Below are 23,757 nucleotides of genomic sequence, written 5' to 3'. Positions count from 1 at the left end.
GACATATGCGGTTGGATAGAAAGTTTTCTAACAGAAACCCTGAACGGAGTAACTTCAACAGAAACAAGCGTAACTTCAGGTGTGTCCCAGGGCAACGTAATAGATCCTCTGCTTTTTACGATTTACATACGATTTACATAAACGATCTCCCCCCCATGAACCATGGACCTTGCCGTTGGTGGGGAGGCTTGCGTGCCTCAGCGATACAGATGGCCGTACCGTAGGTGCAACCACAATGGAGGGATATCTGTTGAGGGGCCAGACAAACGTGTGGTTCCTGAAGAGGGGCAGTAGCCTTTTCAGTAGTTGCAGGGGCAACAGTCTGGATGATTGACTGATCTGGCCTTGTAACATTAACCAAAACGGCCTTGCTGTGCTGGTACTGCGAACGGCTGAAAGCAAGGGGAAACTACGGCCGTAATTTTTCCCGAGGACATGCAGCTTTACTGTATGATTAAATGATGATGGTGTCCTCTTGGGTAAAATATTCCGGAGGTAAAATAGTCCCCCATTCGGATCTCCGGGCGGGGACTACTCAAGAGGACGTCGTTATCAGGAGAAAGAAAACTGGCGTTCTACGGATCGGAGCGTGGAATGTCAGATCCCTTAATCGGGCAGGTAGGTTAGAAAATTTAAAAAGGGAAATGGATAGGTTAAAGTTAGATATAGTGGGAATTAGTGAAGTTCGGTGGCAGGAGGAACAAGACTTTTGGTCAGGTGATTACAGGGTTATAAATACAAAATCAAATAGGGGTAATGCAGGAATAGGTTTAATAATGAATAAAAAAATAGGAGTACGGGTTAGCTACTACAAACAGGATAGTGAACGCATTATTGTGGCCAAGATAGACACAAAACCCATGCCTACAAGAGTAGTACAAGTTTATATGCCAACTAGCAGATGATGAAGAAATTGATGAAATGTATGACGAGATAAAAGAAATTATTCAGGTAGTGACGGGAGACGAAAATTTAATAGTCACGGGTGACCGAAATTCGTCAGTAGGAAAAGGGAGAGAAGGAAACATAGTTTGGAGAAAAGAGAACCACTTGTTTGAACATCAAGAGCTCAGATGGCAACCCAGTTCTAAGCAAAGAAGGGAAGGCAGAAAGGTGGAAGAAGTATATAGAGGGTTTATACAAGGGCGGTGTACTTGAGGACAATATTATGGAAACGGAAGAGGATGTAGATGAAGATGAGAGATACGATACTGCGTGAAGAATTTGACAGAGCACTGAAAAGGCCCCGGGAGTAGACAACATTCCATTAGAACTACTGATGGCCTTGGGAGAGCCAGTCATGACAAAACTCTACCATCTGGTGAGCAAGATGTATGAGACAGGCGAAATACCCACAGACGTCAAGAAGAATATAATAATTCCAATCCCAAAGAAAGCAGGTGTTGACAGATGTGAAAATTACCGAACTATCAGTTTAATAAGTCACAGCTGCAAAATACTAACGCGAATTCTTTACAGACGAATGGAAAAACTAGTAGAAGCGGACCTCGGGGAAGATCAGTTTGGATTCCGTAGAAATGTTGGAACACGTGAGGCAATACTAACCTTACGACTTATCTTAGAAGAAAGATTAAGAAAAGGCAAACCTACGTTTCTAGCATTTGTAGACTTAGAGAAAGCTTTTGACAACGTTAACTGGAATACTATCTTTCAAATTCTGAAGGTGGCAGAGGTAAAATACAGGGAGCGAAAGGCTATTTACAATTTGTACAGAAACAAGATGGCAGTTATAAGAGTCGAGGGGCATGAAAGGGAAGCAGTGGTTGGGAAAGGAGTGAGACAGGGTTGTAGCCTCTCCCCGATGTTATTCAATCTGTATATTGAGCAAGCAGTAAAGGAAACAAAAGAAAAATTCGGAGTAGGTATTAAAATTCATGGAGAAGAAGTAAAAACTTTGAGGTTCGCCGACGACATTGTAATTCTGTCAGAGACAGCAAAGGACTTGGAAGAGCAGTCGAACGGAATGGACAGTGTCTTGAAAGGAGGATATACGATGAACATCAACAAAAGCAAAACGAGGATAATGGAATGTAGTCAAATTAAATAGGGTGATGCTGACGGGATTAGATTAGGAAATGAGACACTTAAAGTAGTAAAGGAGTTTTGCTATTTAGGGAATAAAATAACTGATGATGGTCGAAGTAGAGAGGATATAAAATGTAGACTGGCAATGGCAAGGAAATCGTTTCTGAAGAAGAGAAATTTGTTAACGTCGAGTATAGATTTAAGTTTCAGGAAGTCGTTTCTGAAAGTATTTGTATGGAGTGTAGCCATGTATGGAAGTGAAACATGGACGATAACCAGTTTGGACAAGAAGAGAATAGAAGCTTTCGAAATGTGGTGCTACAGAAGAATGCTGAAGATAAGGTGGGTAAATCACGTAACTAATGAGGAGGTATTGAATAGGATTGGGGAGAAGAGAAGTTTGTGGCACAACTTGACTAGAAGAAGGGATCGGTTGGTAGGACATATTTTGAGTCATCAAGGGATTACAAATTTAGCATTGGAGGGCAGCGTGGAGGGTAAAAATTGTAGAGGGAGACCAAGAGATCAATGCACTATGCAGATTCAGAAGGATGGAGGTTGCAGTAGGTACTGGGAGATGAAGAAGCCTGCACAGGATAGAGTAGCATGGAGAGCTGCATCAAACCAGTCTCAGGACTGATGACCGCAACAACAACAACAACAACATAAACGATCTAGGTAATGGCATTGACAGCGGCCTTAGACTGTTTGCCGATGATGCTGTGGTCTACAGGAAAGTAGTATCACACGGAAGTTGTGAACAAAGCAATGAGGATTTGTAGAAAAAAATGCGTAGTGTAAGGTTAGTTAGGTTTAAGTGGTTCTAAGTGCTAAGGGACTGATGACCTCAGAAGTTAAGTCCCATAGTGCTCAGAGCCATTTGAACCTACTGCGTATAACAAGGCGAAAATCCCCATTAACGTACGAGTAGAAAATAAATGCCCAGTCTTTGGAAGCGGTAACATTGGTCAAGTATCTGGGTGTGACTATTCGAAATGATCTCAAATGGAATGATCAGATTACACAAGTACCAGGTAAGGTGAACTCTAGATTTCGGTTTATTGGTAGAATCCTGAAGCGATGCAGTCCTTCAACAAAGAAAATAGCTTACAATAGATTAGTTCGTCCAGTCTTTGAGTATTGTCCGTCTGTTTCGGACACTTACCAGTTGGGTCTGATTCAAGAAATTGAGAAGGTCCTATGAAGAGCGGCAAGATTCGTAACTGGTACATTTAGCCATCGAGAGAGCTTTACAAATCTCATAGAAAGTTTGAAGTGGAACACACTTGCAGACAGACGACGCGATAAACAGAAGGGGCTGCTCACTAAATTCCGAAATCTAATCTCTTCCGAGGATGTAGAGCATGTATTATTACCACCAACTTTCATATCGCGTAATGATCATCATTCAAAGATAAGGGAAATTAGAGCTCATACTGAGGCGTTCAGACAGTCGTTTTTCCCTCGTGCGATCCGCGAGTGGAACAGAGGGGGGGGGGGGGCGATATGACTTTGGCGCGGATTGTGCCCTCCGCCACACACCGCTTGCTGGCTAGATGTATATGCTGGCTAGATGTATAGATGTATATGTAGAGATTAAAGGCTTCTGGACGTAATAGGCTATAAAGCTCTTATCAGTATACCGAGCACCAGACAGGAATAAAACTTGTGAACAACTGCGTGAATTTATCGGTGGTGTTGAGCACCCAATGAGAACCACAGGTGATCTCAGTGTGCATAATTCGCCTTGGGATGTGGCACGTACCGACAGAACAGGAAGGCTGCAAGCGAAGTTAATACACTAAGACGATCTTACAGTACTGAACGGTGGGACAGCTACTCGGCTGACCAGGCCAGGATAATGTCTTAGTGCAGTAGGCACTTCTCTCTCATCGCCTACCATTGCGAAAGCCGCCACGTTGGAGGTACTGCAGGAACACTGCGGTTCGTACCACCTACCTATTTTGGTAATAGTGACATACTGCACTCGTGCCGATAAAAAACACTCTCCCCTTTGCAAATGGAACACTAGAAATGCTGACTATAAAGCATATAAAGCATACAAAGCGGAGGAAATGACCAACTACGCTGAACGCAAAAGCACCTGCGAAGACTGAGATGGTTTACTTCAAATTATGGAACACGGAACCGATACAGATCCCACGCTGTAGCGCGTTCCGTCCGGGCAGCAAGCTTGTTGGGATGAAGAGTGTACCACTGCTATCGCAGAAAGGTGGGAAGCTCTGAAAGCTCACAGGTGACACCCAATATTTGTACATTATGTGCAATTCAATCGCGTACAGGCGAAAGTGAAGCGCCTGTTGAAATGATAGAAAGAGTCACCAGGAAGAACCTTTGTAGCAGTCGTCTCTACAAAACCACTACAATGACCTTAATTGGGAATAATGTAAACCGTATCCCCAAAATACCCAGTTCGTCTGGCGTATTCGCCACATGTTCTGCCGCAGTTTTACATTCAGTTGTGCCGTACTCAGTCTAAAACGATATGGATGACCCACCTTATCCCCTCAGTTAACCATTGTTGAAAAGGATTTCCATAGGGCACTAGCACGGAATACGAATACCGCTCCCGGACCGGACAATATAGCCTAGACTATGATTCGTCTGCATCCAGAGGTAGGAAAACGACTATTGCCATTATATCATGCATCATAATGATATTTCGGATCTCTAAAGTGGTTGTATTGCCCCTGTTTATGTAAGTGGGAAGCGCGGGAAGAAGACATGTTATATAGGCCAATAAAATGTTGTTAAGCTCTTACAAAACTTTAGAGCGCATGAGTAAACAGGCATGTGATGGGTAGAACATCAGAATCTTTTTCCGAACGGACAGTAAGGTTGTAGAAAAGGTCGAGGCACCTATGATGTCATGATCGCTTTGGTTACTCACATCCAGATTCCACTCAGTGACAAATACGTGCTGGCAGTTTATACGGATCTTACCGAAGCCTATGACTGGGTCAGCTACCAGGATTAGCGCAGCAGTTGAAGATCCGTGACTTGTTTAGTATGTTTATCCGCAATCTATATCATTTACTGAGCAACAGAGCATTAATTATACGACAAGATGAGGAATACTCTGGCCGCCAGTATACGAGCAATGGTTTGACACAGCGTTCGATCTTAACGCCGCTATTGTTTACTCTATACACTGCGTATCCACATTCGCTTCTGCCAGGCAGTGTCAGAGTAATACAGTTCGCAGACGACATCTAGTTGTACATTACGTGCATGGACGAGATGGTGCGTCAACTTCAAATGGAAAAATTTCAGGGCTGGTTGCATCAGAATTCCTTGGGAATATCGCAACCCAAATCCGCAGCTTCCATTTTCACGCGAACATAGACGGCAAGCAGCAAGAACGATATTACTTGGTCCTTTCTATGTACGTGCCGAACAAGCCTTCAAATATCTTGGCCTGTATATTGATCTTAAGCTTACTTGCCCATGCATGTAAAGTACGTTATAAAATGAAAAGGCAGTCAATATTATACATTCAGTTACGCTTCTTCTTCTTGCGTATCTGGCTAGGCCGGGAGGCACAGAGGCGTTCTATTCTTTGTAAAATGTATGTGGCAGATCGAACGAGAAATAAATTCAGTTACGGAAGGTTGGTGGGGAGTCGACCCAAGAGTGTGTGCGTCTTTATACCGCACGTTAATCTGGCCATATGCAGACTTCAGTTGCCTTTGCTATGGTTCGGCTACTGTTTCTGCCCTGCAAGTGCTTGATAGATGACAGTAGAAAGCGTTCAGGTGCAGCTACGAATGCTCTTCTCGTCGAAGCTAAGGAGCCTCCACTCGTATTCAGAAGACAACAGACTGGATCTGAATATCTACTCAAACGAGCACAGTTTGGGCTAGATCCTCTCTTTACGAAAATTCAGATGTTGGCAGAGGAATGTTGGCAGTAGGTATTGGTTTATAGAGAAGCTTCCGCCACTAGCATACATCTCTTATGTTTCACCACTGTGTTACCGAATCGCAACAGTGTCGCACCATCCGTGACTGACGACAGATTACAAGTATTAGATAGCATATTTAGACATACACCGCACAAATGACGTAATATGAGCCTTGAGTTTTCAAGTGATTGGGAATATGCGACCTGTGTCTGGAGATGGTGCTGGAAGCGCATGTTATGACGAACAGAGACTACGCGGTGCACAGTTACAGTTTCCTCCGGAAACCTCGTTATTTACAGCGGAGCTCACCGCAATTCCATAGGATCTTAAATTTGCTGGTGGCTTGGATATAGACTCGCGATCAGGAGCACTGCTCATAAAGAATCCCGGAACCGTGCGACTGCTGCGGTCGCAGGTTCGAATCCTGCCTCCGGCATGGATGTGTGTGATGTCCTTAGGTTAGTTTGGTTTAAGTAGTTCTAAGTTCTAGGGGACTGATGACCACAGCAGTTGAGTCCCATAGTGGTCAGAGCCATTTGAACCATAAAGAATCACTTCATCAGTAATACAAATACCACATAACAGACCGTGCAGTGTGCAACGGTGCACCGTGGTATCAGGGCCAATAAAAATGTCGACGCTCTCGCTAATAATGCCAACAACCACGGGATTAAGGCATACGAACATTTTCCATACACAGACCAACTGGGAGACGTGAGGCAGGGGATCGGAATGTTGTGTTACAATAAGTGACGCCTATCGCACCGACATTCGGAGTAGGTATTAAAATCCATTGAGAAGAAATAAAAGCTTTGAGGTTCCCCGATGACATTGTAATTCTGTCAGAGACAGTAAAGGACTTGGAAGAGCAGTTGAACGGAATGGACAGTGTCTTGAAAGGAGGATACAAGATAAACATCAGCAAAAGCAAAACGACGATAATGGAATGTAGTCGAATTAAGTCGGTGATGCTGAGGGAATTAGATTAGGAAATGAGACGCTTAAAGGAGTTTTGCTATTTGGGGAGCAAAATAACTGATGATGGTCGAAGTAGAGAGGATATAAAATGTAGACTGGCAATGGCAAGGAAAGCGTTTCTGAAGAAGAGAAATTTGCAAACATCGAGTACTGATTTAAGTGTCAGGAAGTCGTTTCTGTAGCCATGTATGGGAGTGAAACATGGACGATAAATAGTTTAGACAAGAAGAGAATAGAAGCTTTCGAAATGTGGTGCTACAAAACAATGCTGAAGATTGGATGGGTAGATCACATAACTAATGAGGAGGTGTTGAATAGGATTGGGGAGAAGAGAAGTTCGTGGCACGTCTAGAAGAAGGGATCGGTTGGTAGGACATGTTCTGAGGCATCAAGGGATCACCAATTTAGTATTGGAGGGCAGGGTGGAGGGTAAAAATCGTAAAGGGAGACCAAGAGATGAATACACCAAGCACATTCAGAAAGATGTAGGTTGTAGTAGGTACTGGGAGATGAAGAAGCTTGCACACGATAGAGTAGCATGGAGAGCTGCATCAAACCAGTCTCAGGACTAAAGACCACAACAATAACAACATCGCACCGACAAAGACGAAGGCATTATGCAGTTGTATTACAACACATACCTGCACGAACGTGGTACTCCCTCAGTATGTACGACAGAAAGTTTCTAGTCGCCATTCCCCACCTTTGCTTTCACTGTGGACGGTTCCGGAGCCGCCAACAGGCTGATTCGCCACTATGTGACTGCGCCGCGGAGGATATCGACCACATCATACTTTCTGCCGCCCACTGCGGTACCACGCGACGGCCTAACTGCGGCAGTGATTGCTGTTTAGTAGACGACAACTTGCTCCAGTGTGAAACCACTCATCCCAATGCCCGCTCTATCAGTGTCTAGACATATATATTACTTGGTGGCTGAGCGCATCTTGATTTAACTGTTCTGTATAAACCAATGTAAATACTATCTTTGAGTCTTCGTTATACGTCTCCGATAAATACGACTGGATGCACTTTTATATATATCATGAATTGGAGACTTGCTAATTGGATTTTGTCCGAAGGCCACAATAAAATAAAAAAGTTTGGAGAACATACAGATGCTATCTACCTGGGGCGTAAAACGTACGTGAAAAGGTTAATTCGTGCAGAAATTCCTCGTCCCCACTTGTTGTCTTGTGGCAGTTAATTCGCACAGCGCAGGTAAGCAATGTAGAGCACTTTATTGAAAAGTACTTAAACCAAGATACTCCTCCAGTGGAGAAAAGTTAATCGTATTAATACCTTGTGAAAATCCGGGAATAGCAGTGAATTTGCGGGAGTCCGAACTGAAGGTGAAAGCTGTACTGGTGAAATGTAATGAGGAACTTAATATTCACAAGAAAGTAGAACAAAATAGTAATGTAGTGAAGGTCGACAGCCGGTATTAAGTTCCTGGTCGTCTCCGATGCAGAGGCTAGGTGCTAGTGATGGTGAAGGCAAACACTGTGGGCCGACTCGATCTGCGGTGGTTGGTGCAACATGGCGCCCTACGTAGCGACGGATACGATCGGACGCTGTTGAGGGAGTGCGGGTGCAGTCAACGCCTGGCCCAGACCTCGACGGACGGTGCCTCGGAGCGGCCTTGTGCCGCCCTGCCCTAAGTACCCTGGCCGCGTAAAGATACTGGAGGAAATATTTGCGATCATGTGGCCCGCGGAAGCAAACTGATCCACGAAATGGCCACCTGTGGCGGTGCTCGCTCTGCCGCCTGCAGACCTAGGCAACGAGCGTGCTTGAATCTCTATAGTCTGCTGATGAAACCGCCTTTGTTACACCATTGCTGTGCGAAGGGTTCCAAATCTGTGGGGCATACACTGAAAGTACATCTATTGGAATGTGTGCATCCAAATACACGTATTACATACAACCACTTAATGTCAGCGCTTAATATCAAAACAATCTTGCAAGTGAATATCTGTATATGTGTGAGAAATCTAATTTTCCTGTCTGTATTTTGTAATACGATGATCAAGACAAGCAGGTAATACAGTCATACAGTTATGTCCAGTACACATGTCTTAAGACATAGAAAATATTTATTAGTGTGCCCGAATGGGTGTGTTCCTCCATAATACGAGCTTTATTTGCATAATATTTTTTTTAACCTGAAACGACATTTTATCTTCTCCAAGTCCTTGAACGAAGGTGAAATTTGTGTTTGTTTACTACGGAAAGTAAGATCCGATCGGTCGCAAAATGGAAACCACTGTGGAAATAAAAAATGTTTTATTTGCAACAGTTAGCTACACATTCCCGCTACTTCTTTATATAGTCGCCACTCCGATTTAAGCATTTGTCGTAACGTTGTATCGACTTATCAATACCCTCGTCAGCCTGTGCTTCCTGCCAATTCTCTACGCAGGTTTACAACTCGTTGTCTGCGCGAGAACGTTGTCTTCACAGCCAGCGGTTAATGTGGACAGAGATGAAACTCAGGGAGAGCCAGTTATCGGTTCTACTGTGGGTGATCAAACACTTGCCATGGAAAACGCAGCAGGAGCATTCTCATTGAGCCTACAGACTGCGGTCGAGAATTCTCATGCGGAAGTTAGCGCATGACAGCTATGTTATGTGGGTTGCATGACATCAGGCGAAATCTCACACCAGGGCCTCATACTTGGCGGGAGACACTATTGCTCTAAGCGTCTTTATGTGCTCACTGTGTACTCAGAACTGGAAAGAGCAATGTGACGCCATCGACGGGCATATTAGAGGCACTGCTCAACCCATCTGTGCGAAACTTCATCGGATTTTCACTGAGGTTTCAATTTCGCACGCCATCGCACTCTACTTCTCCGAATAGCCCTTGTATAATTATTACATGACTAGACGAATGTATACAGTGGAAGATGACGAATGTTAAGAGTTTGGTCGAGTGAGAAATGGAGCAGGTGGAAGACCTGCGCTTCACGTTCGCGTCAAAATGCATCGTCTTATCTGCCTACATCAGCGCCAAATACAGTGGAGGAAGGTTTGATTCCAGAACTTCAGACTTAGAGCAAACGTCCAGATTAACTGTACTTCAGGTCAATGTTAAGTTTCGTCCTCACGATATTCCTTGTATTACTATAATATCTGTTAAGCGGAAAGGATCCTTTCACGCTGTAGGAAATTCCGTAATCCTATCCGATGTTATTCCCCACTGAAAGTAAGACGACACCCGGCGCAGGTGGCACGGAACGGCAATTGAAGTGAGTTACCGGGACCCTGGAAATAAGATTTCGCTGCACACTCGAACAAGAGAACAACGGAGTAATTACGCCGAGTGCAGAGGGCTCGGAGGGCCGGTGCGCAGCCCGCGCCGGTCGCGTTATTAAGGTGGCATTCTTTAGCGTTTCCGCTTTAATTTCCTGCCGCGCGCGCGCAAAGGCGCGTGCTGAAGGCGCCCTCCTTACTCGCTTAGTGGGCCGTCCTGCCCCGCTCGGCCGCACCTGCCACCGCTTAATTAAAAAGTCCTGCTGCCGGGCGCCACACACCTGCGGCCGCCTTTTCGAGCCCGGCTAACGCGCCTGCTCTCAGCTACGAATAGCTACCGATAGGGGGACGTACTCCGAGCGTGGTCTCGATTGCGTCTCAGGACACCTTCTACGTGGAGGACAAAATAAAACTGGCTCGGTAAGTGCGCCATCCATCTCGAGATAGGCAAGCCACAAGCCGCTCCAGTAGCGGACAATGTAAGGTGGGTTGCCTGTCTTAGGTTGCATGATGTACACCGACGAGCCAGAACATTACGACCACCTGCTAATAAATGCCGTGTGGTTAGGGCCTCCCGTCTGGCAGACCGTTCGCCTGGTGCAAGTCTTTCGAGTTGTCGCCGCTTCGGCGACTTGCGTGTCGCTGGGGATGAAATGATGATGATAACGACAACACCCAGTCCCTGGGCAAAGAAAACCTCCGACCCAGCCGGAGATCTAACCCGGGCCGCTAGGTATGACTTTCCGTCGCGCTCACAACTCAGCTACCTGGGACGCACAAGAGAACCAGCAGGAGTAATCCACTAACTTACAGGCCCATATCATTAAGGTCGACATGCAACAGGATTTTGGAACGTACATTGTGTTCGAGCATTATCAGTTACTCGAAGAAAACGGTCTATTGACACGGATTTAGAAAACATCGTTCTTGTGAAACATAACTACCTCTTTACTCGCACCAAGTGTTGAGTGCAATTCATAAAGGCTTTCAAATTGATTCCGTATTTCTGGATTTCCGGAAGGCTTTTGAGACTGTATCACACAGGCGGCTTGTAGTGAAATTGCGTGTTTATGGAATATCGTCTCAGTGGTGTGACTGGATTCGTGGTATCTTGTCAGAGAGGTAACACTTCGTAGTAATTGACGGAAAGTCATCAAGTAAAACAGAAGTGATTTCAGGCGTTCCTCAAGGAAGTGGTATAGGCCCTTTCCTATTCCTTATCTATTCAAACGATTTGGGAGATAATTTGAGTAGCCGTCCTAGGTTTATCGACTACTAAAGTCGTCATAAGATCCAAAAAAAATGCAGAATGATTTAGGAAAGATATCTGTATGGTGCAAAAATCGTCAGTTGACTGTAAATAACGAAAAGTGGGAGGTCATCGACATGAGTGCTAAAAGGATCCGTTAAACTTCGACTACACGATAAATCAGTCATATCTAAAAACCGTAAATTCAACTAAATACCTAATAATTGCAATTACGAACAACTTAAATTGGAAGGAACACATAAAAAATGTTGTGGGGAAGGCTAACCAAAGACTACGTTTCATTGGCAGGACACTTAGAAAATGTAACAGATCTACTGAGGAGGCTGCCTACACTACGTTTGTCGGTCCTGTACTAGAATACTGCTGCGAGATGTGGGATCCTTACCAGGTAGGATTGACGGAGTACATTGAAAAATTTCAAAGAAGGGCAGCACGTTTTGTATTATCGCGAAATAGGTGAGAGAGTGTCCCTGAAATGATACAGGATTTGGGATGGACAGCATTAAAGCAAAGTCGTTTTTCGTAGCAGAGGAATCTTCTCTCGAACTTCCAATCACCAAATTCTCCTGGTCAAATTTTGACGACGATGTAAATAGGGAGAAACGATCACCATGATAAACTAAGGGAAATCAGAGCTCGCACAGAAAGATGTAGAGACCACCTGCTAATAGCGTGTTGATCAACTATGCAAAAACAATCCACCTGCGACTCTACTTGGAATGGATTCTATAAGTCCTTGACAGGATTCCAGAAGTGTGTGGCGCCAGAATGTCTGCGCACAGGTCGAGCAATTCCCGCAAATTACGCGATGGTGGTCTACGAGCACGCAGATCGTGCTCGATGTCTGTTCCAATACCTACAGATCAGGCAAATTTGCTGTCCAAGACGTCAGTGTGAGTTCGCTATGATGCTTCTCAAACCACTGCAGCACGATTTTGATCCTGGTCATTTAGCCTGCTGGGTGATGTCATCGCCGTAAAAGGAGACTTCCAACAGGCCCGCAATAATGTTCACGTGTAATGATGCCTTCGATTACCACCACAGATCCCGTGGGAGCCCAACCCGATGTACCCCAGCCCTCACCGGGTATGTGGCGTGGCGCGTGTTTTGTGCAGCCTGGATGACGGCGGGTAAGGACCCTACTAATGACCTGGTGTGACAAGAAATGCCAGTCATTCGAGAGGCGACACGTTTCTATTGATCCACGGCGAAAACTCAGTGATGCTGTGCCCACTACACATATAAGGACAATATACAGGAAAACGTAGGGGCCGTGTGATGTGGAGCTCGATGTTCAACAATGGTCTTTGAACGGTGTGCTCCGAAACACTTGTGCCTGCACAAATGTCGTACTCTGTCGGCTGACGTGCCACAGATCGTTTCCTGTCCTGGATTCCACAGTGGGGATCCTCCGACCTCTTACGTTTTGTGATGACACGTCGTCGTCCAATACCAAACGCTTTCCGTGGATGCTGCCTACAGTAGTATGTAGACTGCTGACCAGCCTCGCCGTTTCAGATATTCTCGTTTCCAGCCGCAGCGCCACTACAATGTGTCCTTCGTCGAAACCGCTTACATCGGCGGATTTCCGCATTTGCGGCCCGTATCTTCGCTATAAAGACTGCCCATTAATCTGTTTTCCTCTTACATTCTTTCGTTACTGCGTCATGTGCCCGCAACACCACCAGGAGGCATTCATACTCGCGGTGAGCTGTTATGATAATGTTACGGCTGGTCTACTTTACTTTGACCACCCTGTACTAAATATTTACACACGCTCATCTGGCTTTCAAACTTGGACCTCGCTACGGTCGTTAAAGGGCAGGAATCTCTCTCAAGTGCAGTCAGTTCCCGCTGAGCTGGGATCTGCCTGGTAAGTTGCTGTCATGACCTGGACCTAGGCTTTGGCCCTCAGTTCCTACTGTCAGGCACGATTAACCGCAGACCTGTGCTTAATTCATCGATCTTGTGATGACTTTGATGTTGCCCTCCACTCATCCCTCACCTGTGCCAGCCTCTGCATCTGAGAGGAGCACTTCCACCCAACGTCCTTCATTATTTCTTTCATATATTTCAACCTCAGATCTTCCCCCACAGTTTTCACCTTGTACAAGTCTTTCAAGTACCATGCAAATTATACCTTAATGTCGTGACATGTGAGATATCATCTTGTCCCTTCTTCTTGTCAACGTTTTCCCCAAGTTGTTCCGCTGTTCATTTCTGCAGGGAATTTAATTTCGTATGTAGTCGGGCGCCGCCTGTCTGTAGCACCACATCTTCGATTCCGGTTTCTCCGCAATCCATGATTCATTTGCGTACAACGCTGTGTTCTAAAGATAAAGTCTCAAAAATTTCTTCCTCAAACTAAGGCCGATGGTTGATACCAATAAACTCCTTTTGGCCATAAATGCCCTCTATGCGTATGCTAGCTTGTTTCCTACCTTCTCCTTGCTTCATCTGTCGCGATTTATTTTGCTTACACAGTAACGGAATTCCTTCTCTCCTCTACTTCGTGGTCCCCATTTCCGATGTTAAGTTCACAACTAACCTCATATCTGCAACTCCTCGTTAAATTCGTCGTTCTTTGGTTTACTCTCATTCCATACCGTACGTGCATGGGGCTGTCCGCTCCCTTCACTAGCTCATGTAGTGCTTCTTCACTTCCACTATGGATATGTGGCAGATAGCTTTGGTGTCGGTAGAAAGCAACAGAGTTCGCTACACGCTGTCCAGGAGAGGTTGCTACATGTGGGCTACACACTCTGAGAGAAAAACGATTAACAACGATGAACAAGGAAACACAAAGTTCTTCTCAAAGTAACCATTACACATTCGCCTTAATACATTTGGGGGATTAGACGAAACCCCAAATTGCATGCCTGCAATGGAAAGTGAACTCTTTTCCAGCCAAAGAAAAGTCGCATGCTGTAACCGCTTCGCTCGGTTGGTAATGCGAAGATCAAGAGTGAGCGAACAGGGAAGGTGCTGACTTTAGAGGATCCAGCCATGTACCAGGCCGCGCCACAGAGTGTCCAGAAAGGAGACGCCGAACAGTGACACTGCATCAGAAGTTCTGACAGCAATGTTGTGAGATGGCAGTAAGTAGCTGTTGTACACTCCTGGAAATTGAAATAAGAACACCGTGAATTCATTGTCCCAGGAAGGGGAAACTTTATTGACACATTCCTGGGGTCAGATAAATCACATGATCACACCGACAGAACCACAGGCACATAGACACAGGCAACAGAGCATGCACAATGTCGGCACTAGTACAGTGTACATCCACCTTTCGCAGCAATGCAGGCTGCTATTCTCCCATGGAGACGATCGTAGAGATGCTGGATGTAGTCCTGTGGAACGGCTTGCCATGCCATTTCCACCTGGCGCCTCAGTTGGACCAGCGTTCGTGCTGGACGTGCAGACCGCGTGAGACGACGCTTCATCCAGTCCCAAACATGCTCAACGGGGGACAGATCCGGAGATCTTGCTGGCCAGGGTAGTTGACTTACACCTTCTAGAGCACGTTGGGTGGCACGGGATACATGCGGACGTGCATTGTCCTGTTGGAACAGCAAGTTCCCTTGCCGGTCTAGGAATGGTAGAACGATGGGTTCGATGACGGTTTGGATGTACTGTGCACTATTCAGTGTCCCCTCGACGATCACCAGTGGTGTACGGCCAGTATAGGAGATCGCTCCCCACACCATGATGCCGGGTGTTGGCCCTGTGTGCCTCGGTCGTATGCAGTCCTGATTGTGGCGCTCACCTGCACGGCGCCAAACACGCATACGACCATCATTGGCACCGAGGCAGAAGCGACTCTCATCGCTGAAGAGGACCCGTCTCCATTCGTCCCTCCATTCACGCCTGTCGCGACACCACTGGAGGCGGGCTGCACGATGTTGGGGCGTGAGCGAAAGGCGGCCTAACGGTGTGCGGGACCGTAGCCCAGCTTCATGGAGACGGTTGCGAATGGTCCTCGCCGATACCCCAGGAGCAACAGTGTCCCTAATTTGCTGGGAAGTGGCGGTGCGGTCCCCTACGGCACTGCGTAGGATCCTACGGTCTTGGCGTGCATCCGTGCGTCGCTGCGGTCCGGTCCCAGGTCGACGGGCACGTGCACCTTCCGCCGACCACTGGCGACAACATCGATGTACTGTGGAGACCTCACGCCCCACGTGTTGAGCAATTCGGCGGTACGTCCACCCGGCCTCCCGCATGCCCACTATACGCCCTCGCTCAACGTCCGTCAGCTGCACATACGGTTCACGTCCACGCTGTCGCGGCATGCTACCAGTGTTAAAGACGGCGATGGAGCTCCGTATGCCACGGCAAACTGGCTGTCACTGACGGCGGCGGTGCACAAATGCTGCGCAGCTAGCGCCATTCGACGGCCAACACCGCGGTTCCTGGTGTGTCCGCTGTGCCGTGCGTGTGATCATTGCTTGTACAGCCATCTCGCAGTGTCCGGAGCAAGTATGGTGGGTCTGACACACCGGTGTCAATGTCTTCTTTTTTCCATTTCCAGGAGTGTATTTAGCAAGGGTGCTGAAATCTTCTCGAGAAGTGGTCTTCATTCCTGTTCACCAGTTACAAGAAGACGTCTGTCTGGGGTCTTCTACTGTTTGTTTTCCTTCTGTCGGAAGTTCCGCCAGTTCAAAATGTTGTCAAAAAATTTCGCTGTGTCAGGTGATAACTACCAGCAGCGCCAGGACCCAAACATAATCTTTTCCTCAATAACTGTATCAGGGGCTGTCTACATCTACACATACACATGTAGGTGAAAATCACTGTAAAGTGCATCGCAGGAGGTATACACCATCGTCGTCGTGTCATATGTCGATGTGTGTTCTAGTTCCGATCACGTACGCTGCACCGCGCTCACCCTGTGGTAAGCCCCAAGTTGACTTCACAGACCGTACGGAAGCGATGCTCAGGGGTCCGCTGTCTTCTAGAAGCGCTGTAAGCAGGTTTTCGTGGGTTGAGCGCGTCTTCCTTCAAGCATCTGCCAGTTGAGGATTTCCGGTACTGCGGTGACGGAACCCCGTGAGCCAGTTAAAACTGTAATTGTTCATGGTTCTCTTCTTTGTATATGTTCAGTGTCTCCTGTCAGACGCATCTGATATGGATCACACTGTGATCTACGATGGCTTTACACGTGTTTTTATTGTAAGCAGTCAGTTTTATCAGCTGTTATCATTTTCCCGGTCCCCAACAACTGAACTGAAAGCTACCTCCTGCTTTAAGTACGATTGATGTTCTGTGATCATTCCATTTAGACTCCTCAACGTCTTCACCCAGGTACGAATTAACGAATTCTTATTGCGATTTATCGACAATGTAGTCATTCCTTTCGTATTCACGTGTTTTCATTGTTAGAGATGGGGCTGATTCATTCATTCCCCTCGTCTGTGGATTCTCAGAGCCACGAAGTCTTACAACAATAATGTTACAAGTAAAGAACGTTTCGATATGACGAGTTTCGTAGTTTTCCCCCGCACCCCGTAATCGTGTCATAGGCCTTCTCAATCTCTGGCAGCCGGCCGGGGTGGCCGAGTGGTTCTAGGCGCTACAGTCTGAAACCGCGCGACCGCTACGGTCGCAGGTTCGAATCCTGCCTCGGGTATGGATGTGTGTGATGTCCTTAGGTAAGTTAGGTTTAAGTAGTTCTAAGTTCTAGGGGACTGATTACCTCAGAAGTTAAGTCCCATAGTGCTCAGAGCCATTTGAACCAATCTCTGGCACCAGAATGACGCTAACAACTAAGCGCCCTGTCGATGTTTACAGACAGATATCCGATGTCTACAGAAATATGACGAATGAAGCTTTAGTTCGAATGTGGTGCATCATGCTCAGTGGTGAACAAGAGTATATCCACGAATAAGAACGTTTTGACGGGTTTTATGTTGTGACTGACGAACTCCAATCAAGAATCGAGGAAACAATTTAACAGGGCAGATGTTTCACTATTGATGTGTTTTGTTGAAACTGAACAGTTTTTTTTTAACCAAGATGCTGGCGGTGATTTGGGAAATAGAAATTTGTATGCCTCATCAATTCCGCGGCTTTTGACACATGGGCACAAAAAAAAACAACAAATGGTAGCTGCACTGACGTTTCTGACCCGATGCTACTGCTGACGGAACCAGGGTTTCGCACCGAAGTGCAAAGACAAAACGCCTATCAATGCTATGCATCTTTCAAGAATCCCAACAAAACTAAAAACAAAAAGAAGTCGATCACATTTTGAGCACCAAAAATGTTTTGGCTGCAATGTCTTTAAGTTATTTCTCTGACCGTTTGACTTACTAAAAGCGCGCGGGCTCTGATTTATCTCATTTTATTACGGTGATGATGTCTCTTTAGCAGATGGCCACCAACAAAATGTCGGAGAAAGTTGGTGATTGAAGTTTCATAAGAAGATTGTGACGCAGTTAAAAACGCCTTTGTTATAATGATTAGCATCGGAATTCGCACTCATATCCGTGGCCCTCTCTTCCCTGTTTCACGATAATACAACGAACTGAAAGAAAACGGTGACTGGTCCCAGAACTTAGTGCAACTGAGTATGCAGAGGACAACAGTAAATTTGCCGAGAGCAACGACAAACGTTTAAATCTGAGCGGTGTCCACATAGAAAGTAGCTAAGACACAAAAAAAAAAAAAAATCTATAAAATACCTTCTTTCTCACTTCCTTGAATAGAAATGCTTGGGAAAACAGTTCAAAAGAAAAAAAGCTTTTCCATGCTGCAGATTAAGTTAGTTTTTTATTTAAGGTGTGCAACTTCTTCAGTGAGTTTCTCGAAATATTACGCGAATATTTCGTTTGGACATGTAAGTTACCGTTTGCACATGTGGTGCATAGCGTTAAAAGAGTGCACTAAAAATTTTATGTTAAAACAGAAAAGTATGTACAGATCGGCGTCTTAATTCATCATTTGTGATTCAAATAGCTTTCTCTCATGTGGTTAACTGGTTGAAAGTTCTGTTTTACTTGTGGTCACTGCATTGGAAATACAACGTTGTAGCTGTTATTTTCTGTTCAAAAATGGTTCAAATGGCTCTGAGCACTATGGGACTCAACATCTGAGTTCATCAGTCCCCTAGAACTTAGAACTACTTCAACCTAGCTAACCTAAGGACATCACACACATCCGTGCCCGAGGCAGGATTCGAACCTGCGACCGTAGAGGTCGCGCGGTTCCAGACTGAAGTGCGTAGAACCGCTCAGACTGTTGTTTTCTCTCTGTAGAGTGTCATTCATTTCTGTTAAGTGTTGCCAACTTTCTCATATTCTGCTTTCAACTTTTTTCCTTCGGCTACATATGTACTGATGTATGTTCTGCGTGTGTGTGTGTGTCTCCCTTGTCTATTTTCTGTTGTATTACTCATTTATTTTGAAACTTTTTAAATATTTTCACTGTTTACTATCATTTCTTTTTTTTTCATTTTTCATTTATATACTTGGGAGAGAAATGGGATTTGTGAACATCTATTGGGAATACTGTCTGTTAAATAATCAATCAGTATAAGCAGTGAGTGGTTAATCATATTCACTAGATCGTTCAGTAGTAATTTTTTTTGTCTTTGTTTTGTATACGTGATAATTCGCTTGTGAACACATAAGGGGTCTTTCATTATTTATTTTAAGTTTTTCATGTTGACTGACTTTTCCTTGTCACATAATTCCGTGCTCTCATATGTTCTTTGTACCGGGTGTCAAATGTTCTGCCGGTTTCCTACATATCTTCCATCAGGTGTGCTGCGTTGTAGTTGGCATATTCATGCCTCCTGGTAGATGTCTTTTCCTTTTGTTATTTTTGGAATGTACTTTTGGATTCAACTCTCTATTTTGAATACTATGTTTATGCCTTTTCTTTTGAAACTGTTAGTTATTTTACTCGTAAGATTGTGCTTGTAGGTCATTAGGTACCATCTTGAATCATCTTTCTTGTTCTCATGTATTCTTTGTGTCGTTGTTCTATTGTTTTGTGTGCTCGTTTGTGTGATGTTTCGTTGTGCTGTTGTTTTTGTCTGTCTATGTGTCTAGTACACTCAAGAGCCAAAGAGACTGATACACCTGCCCAACATCGTGTAGTCCCCCGCGAGCACGCAGAAGTGTCGCAACACGACGTGGTATGGAATGTGTTTAAACTCAGGAGACTGGAGCCACTCTATAACAATTCTTCACTTGGGGGGTGTCGCATTGTCCAGCTGGAATTACCCATGTCCGTCGGAATGCACAATGGACATTAACGGGTGCAGGTGATCAAATAGGAAGCTTACGTACGTGTCACCTGTCAGACTCGTATCTACACATACCAGGGGCCCCACATCACACAAACTGCACACATCCCACACCATTACAGAACCTTCATCAGCTTGAACAATCCTTTGCTGACATGCATCGAGCAAGGATTCATGAGGTTGTCTCCATACCCGTAAACGTGCATCAGCTCTATACAACTTGAAACGAGACTTGTCCGACCAGGCAACATGTTTCCAGAGATCAACAGTCCAATGTCTGTGATGACGGGCCCAGGGTAGGCGTAAGGCTTTGTCTCGTGCTGGCATCAAGGTACATAAGGCCATCGGCTCCGAAAATCCAAATCGATGATGTTTTCATTTATTTATTTATTTATTTATTTATTGTTCCGTGGGACCACATTTAGGTCACGGAACGAGTCAATACATGAAATTATAACACGATTGTAGAAACAGATAAAATGAAATATAAGAAACATATTCAGGCGACAAGTCGTTAGTTTAAATAAAGAAAATCAAGAATGTAACACTGGAATTTGCTTAATTTTTTAGCTCTTCCAGGAGCTCCTCGACAGAACAGAAGGAGTGAGCCATGAGGAAACTCTTCAGTTTAGACTTAAAAGTGTTTGGGCTACTGCTAAGATTTTTGAGTTCTTGTGGTAGCTTATTGAAAATGGATGCAGCAGAATACTGCACTCCTTTCTGCACAAGAGTCAAGGAAGTGCATTCCACATGCAGATTTGATTTCTGCCTAGTATTAACTGAGTGAAAGCTGCTAACTCTTGGGAATAAGCTAATATTGCTAACAACAAACGACAATAAAGAAAATACATACTGTGAGGGCAATGTCAAAATTCCCAGACTATTGAATAGGGGTCGACAAGAGGTTTTCGAACTTACACCATACATAGCTCGAACAGCCCGTTTTTGAGCCAAAAATACCCTTTTTGAATCAGAAGAATTACCCCAAAAAATAATACCATATGACATAAGCGTATTAAAATATGCGAAGTATACTACTTTTCGTGTTGAAATGTCACTTATTTCAGATACTGTTCTAATGGTAAATAAAGCGGCATTTAGTTTCTGAACAAGATCCTGAACATGGAATTTCCACAACAGCTTACTATCTATCCGTACGCCTAGGAACTTGAACTGTTCCGTCTCGCTTATAACATGCCCATTCTGTCTGATTAAAATGTCAGTTCTTGTTGAATTGTCAGTTAGAAACTGTAAAAACTGAGTCTTACTGTGATTTAGCATCAAATTATTTTCCACAAGCCACACAAGATCCTTCACTACCAAGGTGGTGTCATCAGCAAACAGAAATATTTTTGAATCACCTGTAATACTAGAAGGCATATCATTTATATAAACAAGAAACAGCAGTGGCCCCAGCACCGACCCCTGGGGAACGCCCCATTTAACAGTGCCCCATTGGGACTGAACATCATTACCACTCTCAATATTGCGGAGGATTACCTTCTGCTTTCTGTAGGAGGCGAACCAATTGTAAGCTACTCCCCTTACTCCATAATGTTCCAACTTCTGCAGTAATATTTTGTGGTCAACACAGTCAAAAGCCTTCGTTAAAGAAAACACCTAACGTTCGCAACCTTTTATTTAATCCGTCCAAAACCTCACAGAGAAAAGAGACTCTAGCATTTTCAGTTGTTAAGCCATTTCTAAAACCAAACTGTACATTTGACAGCAAATTATGTGAATTTAAATGCTGCAGTAACCTTGTATATACAACCCTCTCGATAACTTTAGCAAACACCGATGGCATAGAAATAGGTCTATAATTGTCAACATTATCCCTGTCTCCCTTTTTATAAAGTGGCTTCACTACCGAGTACTTTAATCGGTCAGGAAACCGACCACTCCTAAAGGAAAAGTTACAGATATGGCTAAGTACTGAGCTAACATACGTGGAACAATACTTCAGTATTCTGCTAGATACCCCGTCATATCCATGAGAGTTCTTGGTCTTTAGTGATTTAATTATTAACTCAATCTCCCTCTTGTCAGTATCATGGAGGAGCATTTCAGGTAACAGTCTCGGAACACTTTTTTCTAAGAGCGCTATATGATTCCCTGTTGGGACTAGGTTTCTATTTAGTTCACCTTCTATATTCAGAAAGTGACTATTAAGTACTGTACATATATGCGACTTATCAGTAACACGGACATCCCCACTACGCACTGATTCTATATTCTCGACCTGTCTCTGCAGACCAGCCACTTCCTTTACGACTGACCATATGGTTTTAATTTTATCCTGAGACTTAGCTATTCTATCTGCATACCACATACTTTTTGCCTTCCTAATAACTTTTTTAAGCACCTTACAATACTGTTTGTAATGGGCTGCTGCATTTAGATTTTGACTGTTTCTAACGTTTTGCCACTCTTGTTCCTTGATAAGGTTTACAAAAGTCTGTACAGCAACTGGATCAGCTTTCCTAAAAAGTTGGTAACTATATTTAACATGTGTTGCAGCACAAAAATCTTTTAGACTTAAAATTTGTGCATCATGATCTGAAAGGCCATTCACCTTTTTGCTAACAGAATGCCCTTCTAATAATGACGAATGAACAAAAATATTGTCTATGGTTGTTCTACTGTTCCCTTGCACTCTCGTTGGAAAGAATACGGTTTGCATAAGATTATATGAATTAAGGAGGTCTACCAGCATCCTTTTCCTTGCACAATCACTTATACAATTAATATTGAAGTCACCACATATAACTAACTTTTTGTATTTCCTATAAAGTGAACCAAGAACCTCCTCTAGCTTTAGCAAAAATGTTGTGGAATCGGAGTCTGGGGATCTATAAATAACAACAGTTAGAAGTTTAGCTCCACTAAATTTAACCACACCTGCACAACATTCAAACACCTTTTCAGTGCAGTACTTTGAAACATCAATTGACTCAAATGGGATACCGTTTTTCACACACATGGCTACTCCCCCACACCGCAAAGAGCTCCTAGAAAAGCTGCCAGCCAACCTGTATCCTGGTAAAGGAAGCCTCTGAATTATCTCCTTATTTAAGAAGTGTTCAGATATACCAATAATTTCAGAGTCAACATCTATAAGCAGTTCACTAACTTTATCTCTAATGGTTCGCACGCTGACACTTTTTGATGGCCTAGAATTGAAATCTGCACTTCTGTCACGTTGAACGATTCTCTCCGTGATATTCACGGTACGCAAGTGAAATAGTCGTGCGGGAAAATCCCCAGTTCATCGCTACCTCGGAGATGCTGTGTCCCATTGCTTGTGCGCCGACTGTAACACCACGTTCAAACTCACTTAAATCTTGACAACCTGCCATTATAGCAGCAGTAACCGATCTAACAGTTGCGTCAGACACTTGTCTTATATATGCCTTGCCGTCCGCACCACCACATTCTGCCTATTTACATATCTTTGTACATGAGTACGCATGCCTATACCAGTATCTTTGGTGCTTGAGTGTATATTAACTTTATTTGTTGTTTAATTTTGTGACTATATTGCTATTGTAGCCATTATTTGTTGCTATTTGCGTAATGATATATACTTCTTTGTGGTAGTTTACCGTGCTAAGTGATACTGTGTTGAGATTACGAAGCATGTACCTCAGGGCTGGTTTCTACTGTGAGTGTGGGTGATTTAAAGTCTGATGTACGGTTGGATCAGTTGTTGACTTACAGCAAATTTCAAAGCATTAATGAATTTTTCTTCTTAATGGTTATACCGAAGTAGTTTATTTGGTTGTTCTTTTTGTATTGCGAATGTAAGCATTTTGTTTACTGTGTTTATATCTTTACTTTTAGAACGACCTCTTACAACCATCATTTCGCAGAAACATCTGATTTAACGGTTTAGAATGACCACCCTCGATTCATCATAGATAGTTATCCCTCAACGTACCTGTGGATCTTGCATTTGCGATTGGAGGTAGTCCTTTTCTTTATGCGTCTTGTTCTCACTTGCTCTACCTTTCCACTAAGTTTCTTCGTTTG

General features: G+C 44.3%; 1 protein-coding gene across 1 annotated transcript in view; it reads left to right on the top strand.

The window, feature by feature from the left end:
* Positions 1-23,757, top strand: part of LOC126251399 (collagen alpha-1(III) chain-like) — a 409,906-nt gene that overhangs the window by 273,972 nt on the left and 112,177 nt on the right. The gene's annotated exons all lie outside the window — the stretch shown is intronic.

The sequence above is a fragment of the Schistocerca nitens genome, chromosome 4 (assembly GCF_023898315.1).
Source record: "Schistocerca nitens isolate TAMUIC-IGC-003100 chromosome 4, iqSchNite1.1, whole genome shotgun sequence".
NCBI classification, from domain to species: Eukaryota; Metazoa; Arthropoda; class Insecta; order Orthoptera; family Acrididae; genus Schistocerca; species Schistocerca nitens.
This window is presented reverse-complemented; position numbering and strand designations above follow the sequence as displayed.